Source organism: Bufo gargarizans, chromosome 6, assembly GCF_014858855.1.
Source record: "Bufo gargarizans isolate SCDJY-AF-19 chromosome 6, ASM1485885v1, whole genome shotgun sequence".
NCBI classification, from domain to species: Eukaryota; Metazoa; Chordata; class Amphibia; order Anura; family Bufonidae; genus Bufo; species Bufo gargarizans.
In genome coordinates this window covers 347,598,042-347,624,165 of record NC_058085.1, presented here as the reverse complement: position 1 = coordinate 347,624,165, position 26,124 = coordinate 347,598,042, and the positions used below count along the sequence as shown (strand labels likewise).

At 46.6% G+C, this 26,124-nt stretch overlaps 1 protein-coding gene across 4 annotated transcripts in view; it reads right to left on the bottom strand.

Moving 5' to 3' along the window:
- Positions 1–25,755, bottom strand: part of LOC122940716 (tetratricopeptide repeat protein 31-like) — a 100,132-nt gene extending 74,377 nt beyond the window's left edge. For 3 of the 4 annotated variants that reach the window (XM_044297427.1, XM_044297431.1, XM_044297432.1), the window contains exon 1: positions 25,625–25,755. The gene's annotated coding sequence lies outside the window, so the exon portion shown is untranslated. Of the gene's footprint in view, positions 1–8,704; positions 8,807–25,624 lie in introns of those variants that run through there. The other variant, XM_044297428.1, reaches the window with a different exon arrangement.
- Between the last annotated feature and the right edge of the window lie 369 nt (positions 25,756–26,124).

Genomic DNA, 26,124 nt, shown 5'->3' with positions numbered 1-26,124 from the left:
GGGCTGAATCTTATTAAATATGGGGTAAGTCAGTCTAATAGTAACTGATTCTGGAATATCATGTTATTAGTAACTACATATATGAAAATTGAAATTAGGGTCTAAAATGTGACAGTTATCCTTTAAAATCCCAGACAAGCCTTGAAAAAAAAAAAAAAAAAAAAAAAAAAAAAGTTACATTCGTTTTTTATTTTCATTTTTTAAATTAGAATCTAAAGTCTAATTGACGTCATATTCACAATAACATTTCTAATTTACACAAAAAATATAATTTTTTTTACATTTTAAAATGTATCAAGGGCGGCACAAGAGCAAGAACTGATGCTGGCTCCTGGTTGTGGATACAAGACGTAGCGCTCAAAAACATTATTGGGCAGCGGAGCACGCAGCAGTTTGTTTGGAGCGATCTGACTACAGCTGAGCTCCAGCGTCTTTGTTAAAGGGGTTGTCCCGGTTCAGAGCTGAACCCGGACATACCTCCATTTTCACCCCGGCAGCCCCCCTGACTTGAGCATCGGAGCAGTTCATGCTCCGCTGCTCTCCTTTGCCCTGCGCTAAGTCACGCAGGGCAAAGGCATTTTCAGGAGTTCCGGTGACGAACCGGGCCCTCCATGGGGCTGCCAGGAAGCCCGGTGACGTCACTGGCACTGATGGGTGGGCTTTAGTGCTGCTCTAGCCAGTAAAACGGCTAGGGCAGCGCTAAAGCACGCCCATCAGAAATGGTGACGTCACCAAACACACTGACGGGCGGAAACTTCCGCCCCCCTGTCAGTGTGTTATTGTAAACAAAAGAGCCCGTGCCCTGCGCAATCTAGCGCAGGGCAAAGGAGCACATCGGAGCATGAGATGCTCCGATGCTATCCTCAGGGGGGATGCCTGGGTGAAAATAAGGGTATGTCCGGGTTCAGCTATGAACGCGGACAAACCCTTTAAATATGGCTTTTTTTTTTTTATTCACTTGCTGGTATTTTTAGGTCAGATTTCCTTTCCAGTGCAAAACTTGGCTTCCGTGCTCATGTCATAAAGCACAGATGTGCAAATGGGAACTAGTGAAGAATGAAATCCGCCAATGCAGCAGTCCTGAGCGCCACTCTCACAAAGTAGGCACCTGATCACTCAGCCCTGGCCAAGCCCTCATCAGATCATTATGTTATAATGGTTCAGAAAACTGAAGGGCGTCAATCATCTTCCCCTTTATTAAACACTGCAATTAATCATAAAACATTTGGATATAATAAATATTCTGTAACTTTCTAATCTACTTTGTGTCAATTCTGCACAATTTTTTTTAAGATCTCTGCTTGCTGAATGGGTAAATTCCTGGTTTATATCCAAAAGCTCAAAACCTGAACAGACCTAATATTTGTCACAGCTGAGCGTTTGTATAAATGTCTCCCGTCTAGACAATCCTACTAGTTAAATAGGACAGGTTAGGTCATTGAAGGGGTCTTAACCCTGACACCAACTCAGATCAGCAGAAGGAAAGGGCCCCAGTGCCGTGGATGTGAAAGAGGGGTTTTCCAAGAATTAAATTCTGAAGGGCTATGCTCGGTAACTGTGGAGGTCCGACTCCTGGCAACCCTGTTGAGCAGCTGTTGGAGGAGGCCAGGGCGCTCAGACCAGCCCTGCGGTCTCTTCATACATTACCAAGCACAGCGCCGTTCACTGTATAGTGGTTGTGCTCGGTACTACAGCTTAATCCCATAAAATGGAACAGGATGGCATTGTGACTGATGGATGTGACATCCCAGGTCAAGGAAGAAGCTGCCAAATGCTGTAGTCATAGGGCCCCCCCCAGATATAAGCTATAACCTGATGGGCCACCACACGGTAAGTGAAACCTTGCATGGAGCTCATTAAACTGAATGCGCAGCCTATGCAATGCACGTGTGTCAGGCTCTTTGCAAACAGTCTCCACTCTGGCTGATGCCTGTGGTTGTCAGGACATGCTGGGAGTTCTGGTTTTGCACCAGAGGTTGGAGACTGTTGGTTTATATGTACCCCATGAATAACATTTACTGTAGCCTGGACATTCAGACTAGGGATCGACCGATTATTGGTTTTACCGATATTATCGGCCGTTATTCAGGATTTTGGCATCTATTGTTATCAGTATCGGCATCTATTTTGCCAATATACCGATAATGTATCGGGAACAAGGATCGCGCTGCTGACAGCGCTCTCTGTGTTCCCTCAGCAGCACAGGGGGAGAAGGAAGCAGTGTCTCCCTCCCCCTGTGCCGCCGCTGCCACCAATGAGAGGAGGGAGGAGAAGAGGAGGGGCTGTGGCCACTGCGCCACCAATGTCTAATACTGGAGTTGGGGGGGGGCGCACTGCGCCACCAACAAGGATAACTTTTCATTAATTAATATACAGGAGGAGGCGGCTCCCTCTATGACAAGTAGCTGCGATCTGCGGTAGTTAACTCCTCAAGTCTTCACTTTCACCTTTTAATACTTGGTTGCAAATCCTTTGCAGTCAATTACAGCCTGAAGTCTGGAACGCATAGACATCACCAGACGCTGGGTTTCATCCCTGGTGATGCTCTGCCCGGCCTCTACTGCAACTGTCTTCAGTTCCTGCTTGTTCTTGGGGCATTTTCCCTTCAGTTTTATCTTCAGCAAGTGAAATGCAGCTCAATCGGATTCAGGTCCAGTGATTGACTTGGCCATTGCATAACATTCCACTTCTTTCCCTTAAAAAACTCTTTGGTTGCTTTTGCAGTATGCTTTGGGTCGTTGTCCATCTGCACTGTGAAGCGCCGTCCAATGAGTTCTGAAGCATTTGGCTGAATATGAGCAGATAATATTGCCCGAAACACTTCAGAATTCATCCTGCTGCTTTTGTCAGCAGTCACATCATCAATAAATACAAGAGAGCCAGTTCCATTGGCAGCCATACATGCCCCCGCCATGACACTACCCCACCACCATGCTTCACTGATGAGGTGGTATGCTTTGGATCATGAGCAGTTCCTTTCCTTCTCCATACTCTTCTCTTCCCATCACTATGGTACAAGTTGATCTTGGTCTCATCTGTCCATAGGATGTTGTTCCAGAACTGTGAAGGCTTTTTTAGATGTCGTTTGGCAAACTCTAATCTGGCCTTCCTGTTTTTGAGGCTCACCAATGGTTTACATCTTGTGGTGAACCCTCTGTATTCACTCTGGTGAAGTCTTCTCTTGATTGTTGACTTTGACACACATACACCTACCTCCTGGAGAGTGTTCTTGATCTGGCCAACTGTTGTGAAGGGTGTTTTCTTCACCAGGGAAATAATTCTTCGGTCATCCACCACAGTTGTTTTCTGTGGTCTTCCGGGTCTTTTGGTGTTGCCGAGCTCACCGGTGCATTCCTTCTTTCTAAGAATGTTCCAAACAGTTGTTTTGGCCGCGCCTAATGTTTTTGCTATCTCTCTGATGGGTTTGTTTTGTTTTTTCAGCCTAATGATGGCTTGCTTCACTGATAGTGACAGCTCTTTGGATCTCATCTTCAGAGTTGACAGGAACAGATTCCAAATGCAAATACCACACTTGAAATGAACTCTGGACCTTTTATCTGCTCATTGTAATTGGGATAATGAGGGAATAACACACACCTGGCCATGGAACAGCTGAGAAGCCAATTGTCCCATTATATTTTGTTCCAACAAGTGGGAGGCACATATGCAAACTGTTGTAATTCCTGCACCGTTCACCTGATTTGGATGTAAATACCCTCAAATTAAAGCTGACAGTCTGCAGGTAAAGCACATCTTGTTCGTTTCATTTCAAATCCATTGTGGTGGTGTATAGAGCCAAAAATTTTAGAATTGTGTGGATTTCCCAATATTTATGGACCCGACTGTATAACCAGTACATTTCACATCTTTTTATGCACTGTGGGTTCTTGCGTTGATGAATCAGTATTTGTTCTATGGGGGTGATTTTGAAACCAGAAAAAGATCCCTCATGAAAAGTGGCCGCATGTCTACATACACTGTGTTTCTGAAATGGCTTATTTACATTAGACCTATGTTTATTTAATCTATTCCTAAACTCAGCTGTAGTCAGACGGTGCCAAACAAACGGCTGCACACTCCGCTGCCAAATAATGTTTTTGAGCGCCACGTCTTGTATCCGTTGCCGGGACTGCCTGCTGGATTTTAACAACGCTAGTGCCAAAGTACCCTAAGTAATGCAGTGCCCTCAGCTTTGTATGTAGATTTTCTTAATCTGTAATGGCATGATATTAAACTTCAACTATTGCATAAATAATTGCTCATCTTTTCCAAAAATCTGGTTGTTCAGCATATCTTTTTGCATGTCTGTCGCTAAAAGGCAAATCCTAGAACACAAACAGTCCCATCATTTCTTAAAAGAAAATATAAGAATTTCTAAAATATTTTTAAAGAACTTTTTCTAAGTGTACTTTCACACTTGCGTCAAAGTTTTCCGGTAATGAGTTTCGTCCTAGGGGCTCAATACCGGAACAAAACTGATCAGTTTAATCCCCATGCATTCTGAATGGAGAGCAATCCGTTCAGGATGCATCAGGAGGTCTTCAGTTCAGTCCTTTTCCGGTATTTGGACGGATAAAAAACCGCAGCATGCTGCATTTTTCTCTCCGGCCAAAAATCCTGAACACTTGCCGGAATGCCGATTTTTTTTCCCATTGGAATGTATTAAAATTGTCGCATTGACGGATCTGGTCTTCCGGTCTGCGCATGCGTACTCCTTTAAAAATTTAAGATTTTTTTTTATACCGTACTCGTTTTTCCGGATGACACCGGAGAGACGGATCCGGTATTGCAATGCATTTGGGATCCGGATCAGTCTACAAATGGTTTCCGTTTGCATGCAGATTGCCGGAAGCCAGCAACTCAAATGTGAAAGTAGCCTAATAAGAACTGAACCTAAACTCATTTCCCCGGAGGTTATTAGGCCACAATGTGACAGATGACCACAGGGACCCAGGTGATGCCAAAAAGATCACAGGTGGATGTGGAACTAGAGGAGCATTATGTGCAGCACAATGGATGTGGTGAAGTACATTCCAGTATGCAGAGTTCATCCAGCCATTTGGCCCATGGAGGCAGCATACAGAGTCATAGGGAACGCTCTATGCATGTGGCAATGTTGTGTGCGTGGACCCTAAATTGGGACTTAAAAGGGTTATCCAACCCCCCAAAATTCACAGGCACTAAATACAAGTTATACTTGCCCTGCTCCCCGACACCGGTGTCGCTCCTGTTCCCCGCACATCTGTCGCTGCATCTCCCCGGCCCACGGATCATTGGTGGGGGGGGGGGGGGATTATAGGGGTTTATTTAATTTTTCTGCAAAAAAACGAAACAAAAAAATTGGACGGTTCCTTCTCATTGAAGTGACTGGGACGGCTTGTAGTTACGCTGCGATGTCGACGGCGAGCAGGTAAACAATGATGAGAAGGCAGTGTTCATATGAGTGCGTCCTTCTCTTCAACCAGCTGATTGATGGGTGTTCCGGTTTCCGCCGTTCGGATATTGATCACCTATCCTGAAGGTAGGTCATCAATATTAAAATCCTGGAAAACCCCTTTAAATACTGACTGACTATCTATCCTCTGGACGAGTCATCAGTATCGAAGAGAGAAGACAGCGGCGCTGTGCTTGGAGTGATGAGAGATGGTCGCTATTCATTTCCAATAGTGCTCTGGGAAAATGAAAGCTGCCCTGTGATTGGTTGCTATGGGCAACAAACTGTATTCATATTTCTCTCAAGGCTTGACTCTTGAGGTGCTCAGGACCCACTCACACCAAAAATCATGAGGTGCTGATAAAATCTTTGTTGCCTATAGCAACTACAGAGCAGCTTTCATTTCTAACAGTGCTCTGAAAAAATGAAAGCTGCGCTGTGATTCGTTGCAACAAAAACTTTTTCTTTTAAATAGTTTTCATAAATGCGTCCCACATATTCTGCAATAAAAACCTGACGGTTTCCTCAGTTCACTGCATGTCCAGGACTTTGTTCCCCTGATAGAGGCCAAAAGCGTGTCCTCTTGGCCTCCGTCCGGCCGCTATTACAACAGTCTAGCGTAAAAAAATAAATACTATTTGCATATGGCGTATACTTCTGACGGAGGTATACAGTATGTTAACGTGATGTTAACAGCCCCTAATATGGCCTCTGCAGTAAAAAGCAACAAAAACTGCTGAAAGTGAACAACCTCTAATGAGGTACAACATGAGTGAAACATAAAAGAACTGAAAACGGTACCAAAACAAAAACCTGAGATCTCTCCTGACGTGACCATTTTATGAAATACTAGATGTCTGTATACTGTAAACCCAATTCAATGTAAGCACCCCTTCATAGAACGCCGTGTATTCTGCTGTACCTCTGTTATTCTGCCTGGAAAAATATAGATAAATTGACAACTGGGCGTTCCTAATTGCCTTGTCAACAGAGCGTATCCCTACACTGTTTGACACGGTCCCATTACAGCCTTCAGTGCTTAAAGGGGTTCTCTGGGAATTAAGAAAATGAAAAAACGTCAATATTACTTTATTATAAATATACCTTTCATTAGTTATAATTAGGGCTGCACGATAAAATCGAAAAAATAACCGAATTGCGATAATCGGCAAATGCGATATGGCGATTTGGCCGACCCGAAAATGCCGCGATTATATATAAAGGGGCCCTGCGCACATAACTGCCTTTTGCGTGTAAAGTGTTTTACTAGTGTGTGTGTGGGTGAAACAATCTCTCTCCTAACAGGTCCGGCCTCTGTACTCACTATGAATGCAATGCACTGCAGCGAGCGGCAGCGAGGTGGCCGGCCGGCGCGTGACTGACGTCACTTAGTAACGCTCCTGCTTCCTGAAGTGGGAGGAGCGTTACTAAGTGATGTCAGTCACGCGCCGGCCGGCCACCTCGCTGCCGCTCGCTGCAGAGCATTGCATTCATAGTGAGTACAGAGGCCGGACCTGTTAGGAGAGAGATGATTGTTTCACCCACACACACACGAGTAAAACACTTTACATGCAAAAGGCAGTTATGTGCCCAGTTTAGGACACATGAGGGGGACCAGCATATGATGCTATATGTCCTCCACAGACCCCCCACATAACAGCGTCCTCCACAGACCCCCCACATAACAGCGTCCTCCACAGACCCCCCACATAACAGCGTCCTCCACAGACCCCCCACATAACAGCGTCCTCCACAGACCCCCCACATAACAGCGTCCTCCACAGACCCCCCACATAACAGCGTCCTCCACAGACCCCCCACATAACAGCGTCCTCCACAGATCCCCCACATAACAGCGTCCTCCACAGATCCCCCACATAACAGCGTCCTCCACATAACAGCGTCCTCCACAGATCCCCCACATAACAGCGTCCTCCACAGATCCCCCACATAACAGCGTCCTCCACAGATCCCCCACATAACAGCGTCCTCCACAGATCCCCCACATAACAGCGTCCTCCACAGATCCCCCACATAACAGCGTCCTCCACATAACAGCGTCCTCCACAGATCCCCCACATAACAGCGTCCTCCACAGATCCCCCACATAACAGCGTCCTCCACAGATCCCCCACATAACAGCGTCCTCCACAGATCCCCCACATAACAGCGTCCTCCACAGATCCCCCACATAACAGCGTCCTCCACAGATCCCCCACATAACAGCGTCCTCCACAGATCCCCCACATAACAGCGTCCTCCACAGATCCCCCACATAACAGCGTCCTCCACAGATCCCCCACATAACAGCGTCCTCCACAGATCCCCCACATAACAGCGTCCTCCACAGATCCCCCACATAACAGCGTCCTCCACAGATCCCCCACATAACAGCGTCCTCCACAGATCCCCCACATAACAGCGTCCTCCACAGATCCCCCATATAACAGCGTCCTCCACAGATCCCCCATATAACAGCGTCCTCCACAGATCCCCCATGTAACAGCGTCCTCCACAGATCCCCCATGTAACAGCGTCCTCCACAGATCCCCCATGTAACAGCGTCCTCCACAGATCCCCCATGTAACAGCACCCTCCACAGATTCCCCCATGTAACAGCACCCTCCACAGATTCCCCCATATAACAGCACCCTCCACAGATTCCCCCATATAACAGCACCCTCCACAGATTCCCCCATAACAGTGTCATCCACAGATCCCCCACATACCAGCGTCCTCCACAGATCCCCCATAACTATGTCAAACCCAGCCGCGTCAGCGGCTCATATGGGAAAATCCAAGCAAATAGACCTCTAGCACAATTCCTTTAAAATATCGCATCGCATATCGTTATCGCAATTTTTAGGGCCCTAATCGCAATTGCACAAAATTCCCATATCGTGCAGCCCTAGTTATAATGGCTCCTTTTGTCTGGGTAGCAATGATTAGGAGAAACAAAATGGTCACCGTCCTGTTAGTCCACACAAAACCTGTCCTAATCACACAGGAGGACAAGTTACTTCACAACACTGAGCTAACAGATTAGCATTTAAAAATCTCAGCTACACAAGTTTTCCAGGCAGAAATTGAACTGCGGTGCGGATTTTGACATCTGCAGGCGTCGATTGTGCACCCTAATCTGTGACAAAATCCGCAAGTAAAACATCCGGATTTTGGTGCATAATTTAGGCGTAAATGCTGTGAAAACCACATAAAAATCCAGGCAGAAAATCAAAAACCATCCAGCTGTCAATGTCAATGTAGTCCTACCTTTCCAGGAAGAATAACAGAGGCATGGCCCAATGCAAAGTTCTAAGAATATAGATAGATGCTGTAGTAAACGCTTGTATTCCTCGCGATGGGTCTGTAGAGCTGACAGGTCCTCCTTACGGCTGGGGCCGTGACAGCTGGAGCGGTGCATCGAGTTGCCACTATGCCGGCGGCTTTACACCTCTCGCGCTAACACTTGGCATTACACGTGGTGACCTCAGGCTTGTGTGCAGCTGCTCAGCCATAGGAACCCCATCCAAGAAATCTTCAAAGAACGGTTCTCCTGCTGGTGGCACTTCCTAAAGCAATTTGGAGGGCTGTAAGTGCAGTAATTGCAGAGAATGAGGACAGGCTATTCTTCACAAGCTACGCGTTTCAGGCCCATTCCCCGAACTTATGTGGCTGACCGCTTCACAGCTGAGCTGTCGGTACATTTCCACTTCAAGGTGACGAACAAACTTGTTGGAAGCACGGCATCCTATGGCGGTGCCTCATTACGACCCGTGCCACTGCTGCTGTCAGTGTATGGGTGGCTGAAGGGGAGTAGAGGGGTTCACATACTTTTAACCCTGTGGTATATCTCCTAAAGCAAACAGCATCCATGCAGAACATTAAAGGGAACCTGTCACTGGGATTTTGTGTATAGAGCTGCGGACATGGGTTTCTAGATGGCCGCTAGCACATCCGCAAACCCAGTCCCCATAGCTCTGTGTGCTTTTATTGTGTAAAAAAAAAAACTACGATTTGATACATATGCAAATTAACATAAAAGAGTCATATCTTACTTGTGTGACCAGAGAAGAGTCATATTTTCAAGCTCTGACTCATCTCAGGTTAATTTGCATATGTATCAAATCGTTGTTGTTTTTACACAATAAAAGCACACAGAGCTATGGGGACTGGGTATTGCGAATGTGCTAGCGGCCATCTAGCAGCCCATGTCCTCAGCTCTATACCCAAAATCCCGGTGACAGGTTCCCTTTAAACATTGGATTCTTCATGACTGACATCGTACATGAATGACTAGGGATGGACAAGATACAGTGGACATGCAGCCAGTAAGAGCACTCCAGGGGCCAAATTAAAGGGATTGGTGGGCCAGGAAAAAAGAGCTTTAATTGTAGACTACGAAACAAACCCAAAAAGAAGATGCTAGAAATCGAGAAGCTGCAATGGCATACTGTAAATAAAAAGTTGCATAACTTCGTACAGACATTGCATCACTTATACCGAACCAGTATTATAGGTTCCAAGCTGCATTCACAATCCTGCAGGCTTCAGAGCTGAAATCTCCAAGTATCCCTTGGTATAAAGAATGTATTTCTCACAATCCCAACGCTGGCCCTTTAAGGGGGTATTCCAGTTAGAATTATAAAACTATTAGATCAGTGGGGGGGGGGGTTCTGACCACAGGGACCCCCAGTGATCATGAGATTTCGAAATCCAAAATGACCGATAGCATCTGGTCAAGTAGGCACCTTGCCGCTCCAGACTTTTTCTATGGGAATGCTATAGATACAGCGTTCGGTTATTTCTGTCAGTCCCATAGAGAATGCGATGAGTGGCATGACACATGCTGGACCAGCCGCTTAAAGGGGGTCTCTGGGATTTTAAAGAAATCAGTCTGCCCTCTGCCCTGTTGTGGGAAGAGAGTTCAGTCAGTACTTAACCCCCAGTGGCCACCAATTCCGCAGCTGAATATGTATATGCAGCTGAACAGAAAGACTAAGCGGACGTTCACACGGTGGGTTTTACAGCGTCATTTTGGAGCAGACAGCCGCCTCGAAATTCCGCTGAACACCTGTCCTGCGGCCTTTCTGCCTCCTATACATCTCGATGGGAGGCAGTGCCAAGAAGGGACATGTCCGTTCTCAGCCCGGCCGCAGCTTTTGGCCTCCTGCACACGAACGTATGTGTTCCGTTCGGTGCATTGGGGACCGCAACTTGAATGGGTCCGTGATCCGCCCGTTTCGCAAAAAGATAGAACTTGCTCTATCTTTTTGCGGAATGGAAGTACAGAACGGAACCCCATAGAAGCACTCCGTAGTGCTTCCAGTAGGGTTCCGTTCCGTGCTTCTGTTCCACATTTCCAGATTTGATGTGATGCGGAATGCACACAGAACGGTGTCCATTTATTGTGAATCTGCATATGCAGTCCGCCATATGTAAACGGAACACATACGTTCGTGTGCAGGAGGCCCTCAAGAAACAAATGAGGGGCAGAAAGGGCGCTGCTGCTGGTGGGTTTTCAGCAAAATTACGCTATAAAACCCACCGTGCGAACAGCCCCTAATAAACACATCCAGTCAGGACTTGAGCAGAACAACCCACAGCTGATGTGAGCGCAGCAGAGGCGGCTGAATCGGCGGCAGATGGAGGGGAGGGCGCTGACCAAACTCTCTTCCCACTATATGGCAGAAAGTAGAGAAATGTTTTTTAAAAGCTGTAGGGCCCCTTTAATTCATTTCGGGATATAGGCCTCTGTTCTCGTGATTGATGGGGGAAACAGCAGTCAGACAATTATCAACAATCCTGTAGATAAGTGATGGCACTTGGCGGACCACTGCAGACTTCTTCAGTCTAATGACTTATAGTTGGGGTCTGTAGGCTTCACTGTATAACAAGGACCTATATGCTGCCTTAAAAGGGTATTCCAGTTGTTAGAAGTTTATTAGATCGGTGGGGGTCCTACCGCCGGGGAGGAGGAAGCCCGTATCCCCATGGTCGGGCATGTGCGCGACCGCGCCGTTTATTTCTAGGAGTACAGCGCTCCAGAATTTGCATATAAATGAATGGAGTGGTTCTTATCTGCCGACACATTCTATGAGTGGCCGCAAATGTGCCCGACCGGCCAATATTTATTTCAGGGAGGCTGCAGGGGTACGGGGCCCCCGTTCTCATGATCAGTGGGTGTCCCAGCTGTAGGACCCCCACCAATCTAATAGTTACCCCCCTATCCGGTAGATAGGGGATTAAGTCAAACAAGCGGAATACCCCTTTAAGGCGACAACATTATCTTAAGTAAACTAATTGCATTGACTAAACAGTTCACACGTCTGCACCTACGGAAACAGCGCAGGCGCTCGCAGCACTGGCTTCGCTGCTATACAGAGGAGATGATGTCACTGCAACTCTTATGTTTGCTGATCATGCCATTTGGCAACATGTTACTTAACTCTTTATGTACCAAGGACACAATGATGCAAAGCGGCCTCTATCCAGACAGCACACTGTACTCCCACATCAGAGCTTCCAAACATTGAATGCAAAAAAAAAAAAAAAACACAAAGAAAAACCTGCGAGCAAATCTTGTACAAAAGGGAATAATGCACCTCGCAATGAAAGGCAGCGTTCCAGGGTAAACAGCCTATTATGCAGACAACGCAGCCCACTGCAATCGCTGTAATGCACTGAATACAGCACGGCGCCCCTGTAAAATCACGGTGAGTGCAACAGTTGGTGTATCGCACTTCTACATTGTCTACGTTGGGGGTTGTAGTCTAAAAAAAGTCATGTGCTTACATCAACAATGTTTAAAGCGATGGTCCATGCTTAGAAAAACATGGCTGCTCTCTTCCAGAAACAGCGCCACACTTGTTGAGAGGTCATGTCTGGTATTGCAGCTCAGTTCCACTGTAGTAAATGGATCTGCAATACAGCACACCTGGCTGTTCTGGAACAGGGATGCCCAACCTGCGGCCCTCCAGCTGTTGTAAAACTACAACTCCCACAGTGCCCTGCTGTAGACTGATAGCTCTAGGCAGTCCAGGCATTCTGGGAGTTGTACATCTGGAGGGCCGCAGGTTGGGCATCCAATCTGAAAGAAAGCACCCATGTCTTGCTACCCCTGGACAACCCCTTTAGATAGAAGCAGAATTTACCCTGTGAACCCAGGAATTTCGGATAACTAAGAAATGGTAAAAGATTAGCATTATGGGTGTTCTTGATATGTGACTATAGATATTAGCAACGGTGTAAAGCTCCATCACTGAGGGTGGCAGCGCCGTCAGTGGCAGAGGTAAGGGTTAAGCTATTGTCATCCCAGTGCCAGGAATCGCGCATGAGGAAAACAAAAGATTTCATCAATCAAACGCAAAGGGGGCGTGGCAAGCTTGACTTCAAGATGCTCATTTGCATACAGCCTGTGGCGGAATAAAAGTAGTTTTACAGCGATCATGCCCATTGGACGATTCAAACAAATACATCATTAGAAATCAGATGACATCAGCGGTAAGGTACTGCAGGCAGTTTAGGGGTCATGCTAAGGTGTTCTGATCTGCGGGAGTCCCGGAGCTTGGACCGCCACCAAACATATAAGCCATCAATACTTCATTCCTGGGGAACACTTTTAATAGGGTTGTGCCTTCTGGACATCTCAGAATGCAGCCAGCATACAGTTTTTGGGGTTGTCTTCATGAGAACCCCCCCTTTAAATAGGTTTTCCGAGAGGTTTTAACTGATGACCTATACTCTGGATAGGTCATCAGTATCTGATTAGCGGAGGTCCCACATTCAGGACCGCCGCCAATAAGCTGTTTGAGAAGTAACCGGTGCTGCGGCCTTCTCCGTGCTCGCCAAGCACAGCGCCGTAGAATGTATAGTGGCGGTGCTCAATATTGCAGCTCAGCCCCATTCACTTCAATGAGGCTGAGCTGCGCCTAGGCCACATGACCTAGGCAAAGCTGCGAGAGGGCTGCGGCGCTAGAGTGAGAGCCGATGCCTTTTTTAACTGCTGATCAGTGGGGGTCCCAAGTGTCGGACCCCCACCGATCAGATACTGATGACCTATCGTGAGGATAGAAGAAACAAAAATGGCTCCGGCAGCATCTCACATCATCCAGTATTTTTATTGCGACCTCAAGACAAATACAACAGCAACGTTTCGGCTGAAACTCAGCCTTTGTCAAGCCTAATGACATCAACATCAATAGGTGTATATATACCCCACATAAAAAGATTCACTATGGCGATGCTGTTCATGTCGGCGTTGTCCCATGTGAAGTGCGCAACCGCGCACAGCTGCACTTAGATGTATCAATCGTATCCACGGCAACTGACGGCGCTCGTTCATGTGGCCAATCGGCCATCTCCGAATACTCATGACGCCCGCGATCACGTGCCATGTCCACAGACATCATCCAAATGCGCCCTTGTATGTCAGATGATCGCATCACGTGGACCCTCACGTGCGGTGTCGATACAGCGCAACGTCAGTGCCATTGTAACGGGGACGCATCCGCAGGAATCATTCCTGTCACTCAAGTAAGGCAAATCGACTTAATGTAGCCAATAATCGCATGGGACAGTTCCAACAAATATAAGTAAAAATATACTCAGCATGATCATATATACCTTGCAGGCTACCTCAATGCATCACATAAAACAACAGAAGGTACATAATTAGACATAAGTAATATGTATCTATATCATATATTATGGATGCATCCTATAAAGACTCATATTCATAGAATTATAACATGTCAGTGAATTTATGAATATCTGATTGCCCCACAAAATAGGGGACGGATCCTCAAGGATAATTTTTCACATATTATTATAAAAACAAGATGTCCCAATACCTAGAGGACAAATTCGTTTCTCACCCTAGTCAATGGAAGTGACGTTAAATTCTATATTCAGGCCAAATGGTTGAAGGGACCTAAGCGTATGAATCCATTTAAGCTCCTTTCTTCTCAGGATTCTCTTTCTGTCCCCACCCCGTCTCAGATATCCTACACCATCAATGGCACGAAATCTTAATTGATTTATGGAATGATTATGTTCAATAAAATGTTTTGCGACCGGTTTATCTAATGCACCCTTTCTTATTGTACTTTTATGTTTATTGATTCTCTCTCTCAATTCCATCGTGGTCTCCCCCACGTATATCAAACTGCACGGGCACTGTATCATGTATACCACATCTGTGGACCTGCATGTATAGTGTCCTCTGATTTTAGGCCATGAAAGGCAAGGGAAATTGCCACTCCTCAATGGTGCCAATCTCTTCTGTCTCTCCATATCTTTACCCCCTATATCCGCTTTTACAATTCTGTCTCGCAAATTAGGACTTCGTTTGTAGGCCATCATTGGGGGAGCTGTGAATTCAATGACATTGGGCAATCCTTTATGCAAGATCTGCCATTCTTGTCTAAGGATGGTAGCGATATTACCGCTATCACCCCCAAAGATGGACACAAAAGGGATCCGAGGGGTATCATGCTTCTGGAGCTTCCTTATAAAAGGTGGAACTACGTTCAGTGGACACAATTTTCTGTTTAGTACGTTTAATCAATTTTTTAGGGTATCCTCTATTTCTGACCTTATTGCACATCTCATGAACCCTATGCTCAAACGGAATTTCATCAGATACAATGCGCCGTACCCTAAGCAATTGACTCCATGGTAGGGAGTTCACCATACTATGAGGATGGCTGCTGTCATACATCAATAAGGTATTTTTATCTGTGGGGTTTTTGGAATAGATCGGTTTTGATCTTTCCCTCCTGTACAAGAATTCGGACGTCAAGGAACTGCAGTTTACGGACAGAGTGCGTCACAGTGAACTGCAGGTCCTGGACTCCAGAATTCAAGCGTGCATGAAATTCATCAAGTTCCGATGAATATCGTGAGGATAGGTCATCAGTTAAAATATTTCAGAAAACCCTTTTAAACCTTTCCTTGCTGAATCCATCAATAACACAATGCACATGCCGATCATTCCTACTGAGCACACGCCCGAGCTATGATCCCCATGATAAGAGGAATCACGTGCACAGTATAACCACATATGGCTCATCTGTACCTGTGACTCCATATTGTGATTCTAGTACTGAGATCAGGGATAAGTACCCATTACTGACTCGTGACTCATGCTGGAAATTCTCAGCTCAGCGTAATGGTACTTTGCATGAAAAGCAAGAAGCAAAAAAAATAAAAAAAACACTATGCAATTAAAGAAACAGCGTCCGTCTACAACAGTGGTGGCGAACCTATGGCACGGGTGCCAGAGGCGGCACTCGGATCCCTATCTGTGGGCACCCACACCCTGGAAAAAGTCTGTGGTGTACCAATATGCCTTAGACATTTACTGCCATTCATCAGCACAGGGTGAGCTATGAACGGCGCAGGCAGCGCACTGAATGTGGGCAGGCTATTATAACTAAATGATAAAGTACATGGAAGATATACTATTGGACTGTAGTATTCAGGGTAAATTGCAGTTTTGGGATAAATAAGTGGGTTTTGGGCACTCTGTCTCTAAAAGGTTCACCATCACTGGTCTACAACGACAGGTGCCCGGCCATAAACAGTATGTCTTCACAGAGTACAATACCAATGCCCCTAGACGTGTGCTCTCCCTAACCAGAATAAGAGCGTCCTTCATTTTGCCAATGACAACAATAATGTGGCGACTGGATGCTGTCAGTTCACAAAACGTAACACATCCGGACAGAAAAAAATAAAAAATCGCCTTTCACAAGAGAGTTTTCCGTTTGGCTATTGCGCGTGTTGTGAACACATAGCATCCGGACGGAACCCTGGCCCATTCATTTCAATGGGTCTGTGCCCATGAGCGCCGTTTATTACGCATCACCTCTGCCTTCAGGAAAAATCGCAGCGTGTTTGACTCAGTCCTGGCTCCATAGAAGTGAATGGGGCCTGCAAGAAAAACGGAAGGCATCTGGATGTAATGCATTTTTCAGTGATGGTTGCTAGGAGATGCTGAGAGTTGTTCTTCAGCTTTTCTGTACGTGCTGTAAAACAGTGAGGGGAATGGTCTGGGAAAACAGGTATTTTCCTCCCAGCGTGTGTTGCTGGGCTGATTTGCAGCCAGGTGGGGTCAAATTGCGGACTGGATTTTAATTGCCGGTCCGGGTTTTTGGCAGCACCTGGCTGTCCTTAAAAAGGCAGCTGGGCTCCGCAGCAGGATCTCTGTGTTGGGATCTGAGGCTTGGTGCCAGGTTGGAGGGCTGAGACCTATGGGCCGAGGAAACAGGCCCCTAAAAGCCTGCCGTGGACTGCTGGAGGCAGAACTGACATCAAGGTGACTTGTCTTATATGTACTTTCCCTTGTGTGTGAAGTAAACACCAAGACTGTAAAGCAACACATTGTTTTGTGCATTTGCCTCAAGTGTGAATAAAACTGTGAAGTTTTGCGTTAAGAACTTGTCTTTTGCCTCTGTACTGCCTCCGCTTACCTCATCTACCAGAGCGAAACCCCACAGTGCAAAACGTGTAAAATGCACGCAACCTGGATAGAAAAAGCTGAAACACTTGTGGGGTTTTGCTCTGGTAGATCGGGTAAGTGGGCGCAGTACAGAGGCAAAATACAAGTTCTTAACTCAAAACGTCAGCGTTTATTCACACTTGAGGCAATTGCACAGAACAGCACGTAACTTTGCAGTCTTGGTGTTAATCCACACACAATGGAAAGTTCATATAACACAAGTCACCTTGCTGGCAGTTCTGCCTCTAGTAGTCCACAGCAGACTTTAGGAGGCCTGTTTCCCCAGCATGCGGCTCTCTGCCCTCCAGCACGGCACAAAGCCTCAGATCCCAAAAACAGAGACATCTCTGCTGAGCCCAGCTGCCAATTTAAGGACAGCCAGATGCTGCCAAATTCCGGACCGGCACTTAAACGCTGGTCCGGTATTTGACCTCACTGGCCGGAAACCAGCCCAACCGCACATGCTGGGAGGAAAATACCTGCCTTGTCAGACACAACCCCTCACTGTGTCACACACTGAACAAAAATGCAGAAAAAAAAACAAAAAAAACTGACTGAACTGATGTGCAAAATCATCTTGTGTGCCTCCGTGTTTTTTAGCGGTCCCATTAACTTGAATGGGTCCACGAACCGTTTTCCGCGAAAATAATAGGACAGGTTATATTTTTTTGACGGACTGGAACCACGGATCACGGATGCGGATGACAAACAGTGCATTAGCCGAGTTTTCAACGGACCCATTGAAAGTTAATAGGTCCGCAGAAAATCACAAAAAATGGCACAACGGACATGGAATAAAACAACGGTCGTGTGCATGAGGCCTTTTCCTGAATAGACCGCGAAACATTCCGGATCGCCTTAGGCCCCATTCACACAACCGTATATTTTGGTCCGAATCCAATCTGCATTTTTTGTGTGTCGGATGCAGACCCTTTTCCTTCAATGGAGCTGCAAAAGAGGCACAACTGACAGCACCCGGATGACATCCATGACGTTCAACTATAGAACGTTGTGATGGGAGCGATTACAATTATAAGGAGTTGGATGAGATTCCCCCCCCCCCCCCCCCCAACATCGGCAGTGTTAATAATATTATTATTATTATTAATCAAAAATTAAATAAAAATATAAAAAAAAATAAAAAATACTTGACCAACCCAAACCCCACTGTTCCAGCATCACTGTTCCTCTCCTCCCAATGGAATTATGTCCTTCTGACTATAGCGGTGACGTGCCAGTATTAGCTGCGGCGGTCATATGCGGTACATTGCACGTCATCGCTGCAGCCAAAACAGTACGGAGAAGAGCACTGGGGTTGGGTTTCGGACGGCAAGTATAATTTGTCTCATAACAAAGACACATCCCCTATCCACAATTACAAGTGGTCGGCTATCTCCGGCATTCCCACAGAGGTGAATGGGCGGCAGCGCGCCTGCATGACTGACTATCCATTCAAACAGGGGAACACTGAGCCCCCTTCCTCATAATCGACAGGGGCCCCAGCAGTCAGACTCCTGCTGATCAGATACTGTTCCCCTATATTGCTGCTAGGGGGTAAGTGTTTGTCATGAGACAACCCCTTTAACCATTAATGAGAAACACAAAAGCACAGCTTTGTTTGTCCACCAGTCTGCATTCGAAGGTAGCCCAGCCAGGAAGGCCACCAATTTATATTGGCGAGCCACACAATTAAATCTGCATTCATGCCAGATGCTGCAGGGCAATGGCCGCAGACGGCAAAACTGAGGCCATGTGAATGGCAGGGAATCTATGCCAAGCATAAGCCTCCATGTGCAATGGGCCTTCTAGATAGTTTTAAATCTGCCTCACTGTTTCTGTTGCCCTTAGCAACCAATCACAGCGCAGCTTTCATGCTTTAAAACCAGAATTCTAAATGAAAGCTGGGCTCTGATTTGTTGCGGTGGGTAACAAAGATGGTTCTGTAAATCTTCCTTGCTGACAAAAACCCAGTCACAAAACCAGGTTTATTCACCGTAAAACAAGTGTGGGTTTTGAAGGTCACACATTTCTAGTGCTTGTTCATGAGAATAAACCCTATGAAAGGCACAAAGCTATGGTCCGCTATGACACCATTAGACTAAGGCCTCTTTGCACATGACCGTATGGCTTTTTCACTATTTTGCGGTCCGCTAAAAAAGGGACCCAAAAAAAATACGGATGACGTCCGTGTGCATTCCATTTTTTGCAGAACGCAACAGCTAGCCCCTGATAGAACAGTACTATCCTTGTCCGTTATGCGGACAATAATAGGACATGTCCCCATCTTTGAACAGAAAACTGGAAATACGGAAAACGGAAGGCATACGGAGTACCTTGCGTTTTTTGGGCGGATCCATTGAAATTAATGGTTCCATATACGGTCCGTATACGGAACGCAAAACGAAAAGAAAAATGTTCGTGTGCAAGAGGCCTTAGGGTTGCCATCTTTTCCAACAAAAAATACTGGCCAAGTTAAGCCACACCCCAAAGGGGTGTGGTTGTGGGGGTGTCTTAACACAGGGTGTTAAGTTGCCATGTCATAATGTGGCTCCCAGTATTATTAGTGCCCCCATCAGTGCCCCCCCAATAATATTAATGTTTCCATTAGTGCCCCCCAGAATGGATAATGCCCCCATTAGTGCCCCCAGTAATAGCAAAGACCCCATTAGTGCCACCCGGCATGGATAATGCCCCCAGTAATGACCCCATTAGTACCCCCAGCAATAGTAATGCCTTCATTAGTGCCCCCAGAATTAATAATGCCCCCATCTCTTCAAGAGAAAAAATTACCGCCACTGACAGGGGCACTAAATTACTGGTTTGGCCGGCGAGACACCGGCTGGGTGGCAACCCTAGTTAGATCGGATTATGATACTGGCAATCAGCCTTGCGCTATAATATGGCTGGTAAAACGTGACCCCATTCCAGCCATGTCTGTACAAGTGTCACGGATGGTGTAACAGAAAACAAGAAGTTACAAATAAGGATCCGACTGGCTTGATCCAAAACTAAGGAACAAAAGGGTGACCCCTATTAAAGCCCTGAAGCTCTCCCTGTCTTTTCAGCCCATGCAAAGATCTCAGTGATAGAAGGTTGCATGTCCACGTACCTAGACTAAATGACACCTGCAAACCCTATAATAGTGAGGGGACATGACCACCAGCTCCCTGCACTTAATACGGAGGGAGTCAGGGTCACCTAGAACCAAGCCAACAAATACAGAAATAGACTTATCTGAAAACCCAGCTGTAGCAACTTCTAGCAGAGAACACAATCCAGGATGTAATATAAACCGCAAGGTGAGGCAGTATGGGGAGGAGATATATAGGGAGGCCATCACTGCTAATAGATGACAGCTGGGAGAGGGAGGAGAGATGTCAAAACGAAAGCAAAACAAAAGAAGATCATGCAGGAGGTACTGAAGAACGTCTATCAGAACTTCTCAAAGATCTGGTGGTGACCAGGCCTATATGACAGTATAGTGCCAGGAAGCAGGTAAGGTATCTCGCCTTTACCAGTCCAGTAAAATGGTGGGGAAGGGGGGGGGGGGGGTAATTTACTTTATAGGTCAGTTTCACATGAGAGCGACCAGTCAGGGAATGATGATGTTCCCCAGACCATGATAAACTGGCTAATTCAGATCTGTGATGTAGTATGGCCCCAGAGAACACTCTGACTACTACCCCCACCGTAATCCCCAAAACAGGTCATCAATAATGTCTTACATGTTCATTGCTGGAAAAGACAGGATGCTTTATCCGCATCTTATTACATAGTCTTCAATGGTCACGTATACCACTAGAGTGAGACTACAACTCGAATTTACAAGCCATAGAAGACACTAGCTGAAGTGTGATCCACTGTTTTCTATGGAAGAAGAAAAAAACAAAACAAAAAAAAAAAAAAAAAAACACACACACACACACACACACGACCCGAGACGTGCGCAGAACTAGTTGTCATGACAGTGTCCATTGCATCACATAAACCTCACAACCCTCAAGTATTAACTGAATACAGAGACCATTACAAAAATACAATAAGCTTCACGCTGGGTTCACAACGTGTTCAAACGCGCTGTAAAACGCTCAGCACATGAAAACCAATGCTTCCCTATGGCCCTGGTTCACACTTGAGCGTTTTACAGCGCGTTTGAACGCACTGTAAAATGCCCTACGCTCAAAAAAGTTCTTGAGCCTTTTTGGGGCGTTTTGTCGCGCGTTCCCGTACATAGACTTTCGGGAACGCGCGACAATGGGCGTTCGCTTGTCTCTGTATGCGCGATTGTAAACGCCGGTACAATCGCGCATACAGAGCACTCCTTTCAGAACGCTCAGGTGTGAACCCAGGGTCAGAGTACATTCACACAAACGCAATCTGTCCGTGCTGCTGACCGCAAATTGCGTCCCGCAATACACGGGCATCACCTGTGTGAATCCTGTACTGTGGCGGGGACCACAATATACGGGCACTGGCCGTGTGAATCCATTATCAAGGATGCAGACCCATTGACTTAAATGGGTGCGCGATCCGCAATATATGGAAAAAGACATGTCCTATACTTTTGCAGTGCGGAGGCAGGACCAAAAGGCCCACGGAAGTGCTTCCGATCCGTGCCTCCGCTCCACACAGTATATTGAGGATTGCGGACCCATTTAAGTCCATGGGTCTGCATCCATGGTAATGGATTCACCCGGCCAGTGCCCACATATTGTGGAACTGCCATTTGTGGTGCGCAATACGGGCACGGACGGCCTACTGTCAGGTGACTGCACTGTTATAAGGTTTCCTTCAGACAAGATGTTAAAACTCATCCATGTTCCCGGGCAGTAAACACAGGCGAGTTTTTAAAATGCCCATGTGTGGTTTTACTAGCAGACCCATTCACTTAAGGCCTCATGCACACGACCGTTGTTTCATTCCGTGATTTTCTGCGGACCTATTGACTTTCAATGGGTCAGTTGAAAACTCGGCTAATGCACCGTTTGTCATCCTCGTCCGTGATCCCAGTCCGCCCAAAAAATATAACCTGTCCTATTTTTTTCACGGAAAACAGTTCGCGGACCTATTCAAGTCAATGGTACCGTGAAAAAACGCGGAGGCACACAAGATTGTCATCCGCGCCTGTTTTTTTCCTATCATTTGCATGGCAAACTTGACAGACTTTTTTTTACTTTCCTTCATGTCTGGTGATCCTCCAAAAATAAAGGAAGACACACGGAAACGGATCACGGAACCCCATTTTGCGGAACGGAACACAACAACGGTCGTGTGCATGAGGCCTTCGTCTTGCAAGAAAAATCGGAGCTGGATGGTGCAAATGGAACTTCGCTTATGTGAATTGATCCATTTGACTTTAAAGGGCATCTGTCAGCAGTTTTGTACCTATGACACTGACTGACCTGTTACATGGGCACTTGGCAGCTGAAGGCATCTGTGTTAGTCCCATGTTCATATGTGCCCGCCTTGCTGAGGAGAAAGATTATGTTTTAATATATGCAAATGAGCCTCTAGGAGCAACGGGGGCGTTGACATTACTCTGAAAGGCTCTGCCCTCTCTGCAACTTCTGCATCCTCTTAAATGTGATTGACAAGGCCAGGCAGTGTAAATGTCATCACGCCTAGGCTTGACTTTTCCTAAAGTCAAAGTGCAGAGGGTGCGGCACTTGCAGAAAGAACAGAGCCTCGAGGAGTAATGGCAACGCCCCCGTTGCTCCTAGAGGCTCATTTGCATATATTAAAACATCCTTTTTCTCAGCAATGCGGGCACATAGGAACATGGGACCAACACAGATGCCTTCAGCTGCCAAGCGCACATGTAACAGGTCAGCAAGTGTCATAGGTACAAAACTGCTGACAGATGCCCTTTAAACTAGAATTACTTAGGAGCAGGGTTGATCCTGCTGATTAATGATACCAGACTTTTGATAATTCTGAATGCAAATGAGGGGTTTAGTGCACCAAGGGGAGAGGCTAGTAACTTGGTGCACCTCAGCTTTCCAGTGCTGGCCACCCCCCTCAGTGCACTGAAGCCCTCTTTCGCATAAAACAGGGATCAGCAACTTCTGGCACTCCAGCTTTTCTGAAACTACAACTCCCACAGTCCTCCTTTCACTTCTATGGGGGTTACAAGAACAGCCAAGTATGTGTGCATGCTGGGAGTTGTAGTTTCACAGCAGCTAGAGTGCAGAACATTGCAGATCCCTGGCGTAAAAAATAACAGTCTTTTTTCTCAGGAACGCTGCAACCAATTGTAATCAGCAGGATCAACCTACTAGGTTCTTGTACTAGGGTTGATCCTGCTGCTTGGTGGTCTTTAATTACCATTCTCTACTCTGAACCCAGATCTGAAAATTATTTGTCCGATTGAGCACTAAGTTGTAATTAGTAACAAGGTTAAAATCATATGAAAAATGTATTTTAACATAATGTTCATATTTAAAGGGGTTGTTTACCTTTGGGGACTTTTTGGTCAGTTCCTCTCACGTCCCTGGACCTGTGGAGAGAAGTATCCTTACCTGCTCCCCGCTGCAGGGTTCCATCTCCTTTGGTCCTTCTTGTCAACATCTGGTGTGACGGCGGGTCAGGTGTCAGCGGTGACATCTATAGGTGTCGTGACTCATGGGGGACATGTCACCCCTGCAGTGGCATCCGTGACCCCCGTGAAACCGGAAGCTGACAAGTGGGGCCAGAGCGCAGCAGCGAGCACGCAAGCAGGTCCAGCAAGGCATACAAAGGTGGATAACCCCTTAAAGCCCACCTATATTGGGGGGAGGGGCTTTAGGCCCCGCCTCTCTCCTGATTGGCTGTGCGTACAATAAAGCTTGTTACATTGTATCATTGCTCCTTCCTCTGATTACATTCTGTTACTTCACTGAATAAACTAAGAAATCAGTTTTCACTCTCTGCATCACCACCTGAAGGGATCGGGGGGTTTCACGCCCCCCCACCCCTGCTGCACAAGTTGTCGCCCGCTGTGCCAATGTGCCATGGTAAAGCCCAACGCACACAAACTGTTCCTGTGTCAATATCGCTCCCCATCAGCTGATCCGGATATTTTTGTTTTCACACAAATGGCTTTCACCGACGGCTCGCCAAATGTTTCAAAACTACAACCCCCATCATGCCCTGGAAGGCTGCCGACTAAAGTGCACACTAGGCCTTGCAGTTTAATAACAGCGACGGGTTTGCAGCCTCTACACTTAGTATTTCACCACCTTTTAGGAAACTACAACTCCCAGCGTGCTGTCAGTCTCCTCCTGATGGGTCCAGCCAGTCAGTCATTCTCCATGCTTTGAAGAACTATAACTCTCAGCATGGCCTGCCAGCCGTGCCTTTCTAGGCTGCAGACTGGGACTTCTAGTATCACATCAGCGTGCTATCAGTTGTGATAAAACTACGGATCCCAACATCCTCTCCTCCTGCTACATCCAGCCAGTCATTCTCCATGCTTTGAGGAACTATAACTCCCAGCGTGGACTGTCAGCCATTGTGAAACTACTACAAGTGCACACTGGGGCTTGTAGTTACAGGAGGACGGCGACAGGTTGCAGACACTAAATTATGCACTTCAGGTACGTTCAAGTGGAAAAAATTACAAATAAAAAAATAAAATCAATAAATAATAAAATAAAAATAAAATCACAGGAAGATTGGCAGGAGAATCCGTGACAGAAATCTGAATACGTGTATCGCTCGTGCGTGTTCACACACAGCATTTTCTGTGCTGGAAAAACCTGATGCGGAATTCTGATTTTAGAATGTTTTTTTGTTTTGTTTTTTGCCCCAAGCAGTTTTTTTTTATGCGTTTTTTCATCCTGTCTGTTGTCAATGGGAATCCTAGATGCGGATCCCACATCAAAAACTAACCGGTCACTTCTTTTTTCTTTTTCTTTTAAACCGCAAGCAGAATAAGAACGGTCAATACGAATTCACACGCAGATTCCCCATGGAAATTAATTTGCACTGCGTGCGTTTTTGCTGTGGGTTTTTCGGTGCGAAATCAAGGCCAAATAAACATCCTGTGAACATTGTGCAAGTTTTCACTCTTATCCGCCAGCAAATCAGCGCCATTCAACGGCTGCGGAATCTGCTTCAATAATGGTGTTGAGCGCGAATATTCGAATCGCGAATATCGCCACTTCGAGAATTTACAAATATTTTGAATAGAGTGCTATCTATTTGTAGTCGCGAATAGTGTTGAATATTCTAATGGCGAATTTATCGCATTGCCGATTTTTCACAATCAAGTAAACAAAGACTGGAGATCACGAATTCTTGAGTTTGCAAATTTATGGCGAATATTCGGCCAAACATTCACGAAATTCAAATATTGCCTATGCTGCTCATCACTATTCAATAAGTGACCTGTCATAAAATATGCGCCAATCGTCACAGGAGGCGGCTAATTCCTTGGTGTGAACAGGTCCTTATGGAGCAGCAACTTCCACTTCCCTGCCTGTTGCTCTTAGTAACTGTCGAGCAACTGCAATTCTAAGCTTGTGGTCAGAGAGTCTTATGTTAGTTGTAAGACTACAACTCCCAACATGTCCTGTCAGTCTGTGTCCCCCCAACCTGTTGTGAGACTACAACTCCCAGCAAGCTCTTCTCTATGACTGGTGGCACTACAGCTCCCAGCATGGCCTGCCAAGTCCCCAATACAATACACACATTCCGACGCCAGCACCCACCTGCCCGCTCTCCGGTAACACTCCGGCTCCGCTGCTCCGGCAGGCAGCGCACTCTCTCCCTCCTCGGTACCATCACCCACACCCGGCTACTCTGCACCTCTCTACCTCCGCCTTCCGCTCCTATCCTCCGGCGCTCCGCCCCCCACTCGGCTTCTGTCATAAACCACGCCCACCGCATACCAAGCTGTGGGCGTCACGCCGTCTATTTTCTTATCGCACCGCCCCTTCGGCGCAGGACTCCGCCCCCTCCCGCCGCTAAGCCCACCCATCAGATAGCAAGCAAAGTACGCCAGGCCCCGCCCTTAGTATAAACCCCGCCTCTTTTTGAGCTGTGGCTTCTCCCTCGTCCACACGTGTTCCGCCCCTCGGCATATTGCCTGTATGGCCCTGTGTAGTGGCTGCCATGGTGACAGCCACAGGACATGCTGCCTGCCAGTCTCTAGCGCCACCTTTTGGGGGGCAATTGCATAAACTGCAATTTTTCTAAACAAGTGTATTTT